Genomic DNA, 4,562 nt, shown 5'->3' on the forward strand with positions numbered 1-4,562 from the left:
GCAATCCTCCTGCCTCAGTCTCCAGACTCACTTGCAATTCAGGCATGAGCCACCTTGCCCGGCCTTCCCCATAGATTTTGAGAGCTATTGATCTAAGGAGCTGGAACATAATACTCAATAAGCAAGAATTCATCACCTTAGGGATATACTCTCCTGGCACAGGATATAACATCCCATGGGATAAATTCATGGCCAGGATGATTGCTCAAGACCTGGAAAAAGTGAAGGCCAGTACTGAGCCAAGTAGAACTAATCAAAGTTGTCATGACAGAGGGTAGAGGAAGGAATAACAAACTGAAGAAATAGGCTTCCAAGGATGAATACGTCACGTGGGGTTATACACCCACCAGTGGATGTTTCTCAAGAGGGCTCACGGGATCAGACATTCAGAAAAACCATCAGGAATGTGCTGGAGATGGGGCACCCGCATTGCTGAAAAGGTCCTCAATAGACAAGGCTGATGGCAGGTGAAGCAGTCACAGTGCTGGGCTTTAATGTCATTTTAGGGATGATGGACCTGAAGTGATAAAGCTAGATTATGGCACTTAATCACTAGAAGCCAGGAGCTTGCAATTACCAGAAAGATTGGAGGACAGCCAAAGGGGTTTGACCTGTGGGGGACAATGAAGGTGGTTTATGGAGCACGGTGTCCCAAGGGGCAAAGTTTGATGGGCAGCCAACAAGGATGCTGCTTAACATTGGCAATCAAAACAAGTCAAGGATGGAGAAGCAGGAACCTGGGGGCAATTGTACCCATAAAAAGTTATGATCTCTTGCTCAGCTTCCAAACCTGAGCTGATTTTTCAGTTCTGGGACCCACTGAGTAATGATATGGCTGGCTCCCTGGGAGAAAGGACTATGTACCGCCATGGTATTCCTTATAATGATTTCCCCCAGTACTTCCCCTAAGTGATCTAGAGTTACTCCTTTTTTTTTTTTTTTTTTCTTTCTTTTGAGTACTGGAGATTGGACCCAGAGTCTCATGCATGCTAGGCAAGTGCTCTGTCATTGAGCTATACCCCCAGCCCTTTTTAAAATTTTATTTTGAGATAGTGTCTTGCTAAAATTGGCCAGGCTGACCTGGAACTTGCAATTGTCTTCCCTCAGATTCCCAACTAGATGAGATTACAGGTGTACCTCACCACATCCAGCTATAGCCATTCAGTCATGTGACTGTAAATTATTGTGGGGGGGATAAGCAATTTTAAGGATCTGCCTTGACAATGATAACCAAATTATCATAATCCTTGACTGTTATAGTGGGAGCTTAAAAAGAAGCAGGTAATAACTGGAATCCTGTCCAAAATCTTGGAGACCAAGGGGTTCTTTCCTCAATCTCCAAAGCATAATTGGAATCTACATACTTGACATTGAGTCCTTGGTCTTTGTGGTAATAGAAAGTAATCAAAGGAAGAAAGCCACTTCAAAAACTGTTTCTTATCTCAGTCTGGTGTACATAGACCCTAAGTTTTCTAAATATTAAACCAAGCTTAAGTTGATGCATAATTAATATTTCATAGTATCAACAATGGAGCGGGGGCGGGGGTCATATGTCATTAAAAAGAGCCAATTAAAAAAAATGGAGTAGGGCATGATGACACATACCTGTAATCCCAGCAACTCAGGAGGCTGAGACAGGAGAATGGCAAGTTCCAGACCAGCCTTCTAGCAACTTAGTGAGATTCCCAGCAATTTAGCAAGACCCTGTCTCAAAAGAAAAAGATAAGTAAATAAAAATAAAGAACTAGGGATGTAGCTCAATGGTAAAATGCCTCTGGGTTCAACAAGAACAACACACCTGTAATCCCAGTGGCTCAGATAGGAGATTGTGAGTTCAACGCCACAACTCAGCAAAAGCAAGGCGCTAAGCAACTCAGCGAGACCCTGTCTCTAAATAAAATATAAAATAGGGCTGGGGATGAGGCTCGGCGGTCCAGTGCCCCTGAGTTCAATCCCAGTTACCAAAAAAAAATAAAATAAAAATAAAATAAAATAAAATAAAAAAATAAATAAATAAACTCAAGAAGGAACAAGTGACAAAATGAGATGGGGTAGTTTACTTTTCTTATTCTGAATCCCCTTCCTTCCTCATCCATCACCATCAGGGAGAACAATAGTTCAATACCTCTTTTATTTGTTTATTTTGGTACTGGGGATTGAACTCAGGGGTGCCTTATCACTGAGCCAAATCCCCAATCCTTTTTATTTTTTTTATTTTGAGACAGGGTCTTTGCTGAGTTGCCTAGGTCCTTGCTAAATTGCTGAGGCTGGCCTTGAACTTGCAATCCTCCTGCCTCAGCCTCCTGAGTTACTGAGATTACAGATGAGCACCACCATACATGGCTTCCTTTTATTTTTTTGAGAGAGGTTCTCAACAACTTGCTGAGGCAGGCCTTGAACCTGTAATTCTCCTGCCTCTTTAGTTGCTGGAATTACAGGCATGTGCCACCATGCCCAGCTGATAACTGTAGTTTTGAATGCTGTTGGATATATGAATACAACATATATTTTAAAAGTTTGATAATATTAAATAATTATTTTTTATATTTAGATATGGAAAAGCTATTGTAGTTATGATAAGAAAAATACTTTTTCCCCTGAATTTATTTGTAAATATTAGAACTGAAGTTAGCTTCCAAATGACCTAGTATAGGAGGAATGGGTAGAGGTTTACATTTGAAAGCGAGAGTGACTAGAAGTCATGAATTGCTGCAGCTGATAAATACATGGGAACTCATGACACCATTGATTATTTTTCAACACGTTTGAACTTCCCATAATATAACACTATAAATACAGGAAAGCCAGTCCTGGTGACTACTCAGGAGGCTGAAGCAGGAGGTGGCAAGTTGAAACCCAGCCTACTGAGTTAGTGAGACCCTGTCTCAAAGTTAAAAATAAAAAAGGACTGTGGATGTAGCTCAACAGTAGAGCTCTATGTCTAGCTTGTGCAAGGTCCTGCGTTCAACCCCTAAGACCAGGGGTGGGGGCGGTGAGAGAATTCAGGAAAAAGCCTCTGGGAAAATAAGTAAGATACTCATTTTGTGACAAATGCTATGAAGAACAAAAACATAGTAATGAAATGGTCTTCCTACATCAAGTCCAGTCCCAGCTTAGCAAAAGGATCATCTCAGCCCTCCAAGTAAGCTTCCCTCTAAATCACCCAGGCAAAACTGCAGGGACCCACACCCAAATGAGCAGGTGGAGAACTTTCTGATTTGAGTCTCTTTGGGCTGTATTTAGTTTTCGTTCTAAAAGGGAGGAACTGATATTTCACCATTATCTACCATGATCTACCTATCTCCAAAGGCATTTGGTCAAATGCTAATCCAGCCAAGGCTTCTAGACTTGAGGAGCATAAGAATTACCCAGAGGGCTTGTTGAAGTATGGATTCCTGGGCTCCACCCTCCAAGATCTGATTTAGGAGGTCTAGGGTGGGGCCTCACCATTTGGATTTCTAACCAGTTCCTCCACAAACTAAAGATGTGGCTTTGTAGACCACATTTCGAATATATTGTATTACTAAATTAAATGGACTTCAGGCCCCTGAGTCCTCAGACTAATGGAGCAAATCATTTTCCTAGAGGCAGAGAAGGTCCACTGTAAGGGCACTGATCTCAGTGCGGCGGTGTTGTTTGTGGATAACGGTTCTTTTAGAAGTGCTGACTCCTTCCAATGACCTAGGAAAGCATCTACTTCATCGCCAGATGCCTGCTGCCTCCAGCAGTTGGCTCCAGAGCTCCAGAATGCTTGCAGTTCATTCATTCTTTCCTTTATGTTTTGGCTGCTGCTCCTATTCTCAACAGCCTAATCTTTATTTTCTCACTATTATTGCAGGTTTATGTTTAGAACTAGATCTAAGAGGGACATGTGAGACATCTCTCACAATTTAAATTCAGTGAGTGAAACACCCAGGGATATAAATGTGTTATAAAATACCTCCCTAGCTGGGTGTAGTGGCACATGCACACAATCCCAGTGGTTCAGGAGGCTAAAGCAGGAGGATTGCAAATTCAAGGCCAGCCTCAGCAATTTAGGGAGACCTTAAGCATCATAGTGGCACCCTGTCTCAAAATAAAAATATAAAAAGGGGTAGGGATGTAGCTTACTGGTTAAGTGCTATTGGGTTCAATCCCTGATACCAAAACATTTAAAAAAAAATAACAAAATATTTCCCTAAAATCTTTTTAGTGTCTTTTCATTTAGTTGATCACCACTATTGTCCTGGAACTACTCTAGAATATTCCCTTCATTCAATTGGAACTTGTTGTCAACAAGGGTTTGTCGATTCCAGTTTTCTCCCAAGTCCCACCTTACAAACAAAAACCTCATTTTTTTTTTTTTTAGAGAATTTTAATATTTATTTTTTAGTTTTCGGCGGACACAACATCTTTGTTTGTATGTGGTGCTGAGGATCGAACCCGAGCCGCACGCATGCCAGACAAGCGCGCTACCACTTGAGCCACATCCCCAGCCCCAAAAAGCTCATTTTTATCAAAAGGATTTGGAGTTAAACTAATTATTTAATCATCCATTACCTAGAGAACAAGACAGGATCCTG

Source organism: Marmota flaviventris, chromosome 8, assembly GCF_047511675.1.
Source record: "Marmota flaviventris isolate mMarFla1 chromosome 8, mMarFla1.hap1, whole genome shotgun sequence".
Classification (NCBI taxonomy): Eukaryota; Metazoa; Chordata; class Mammalia; order Rodentia; family Sciuridae; genus Marmota; species Marmota flaviventris.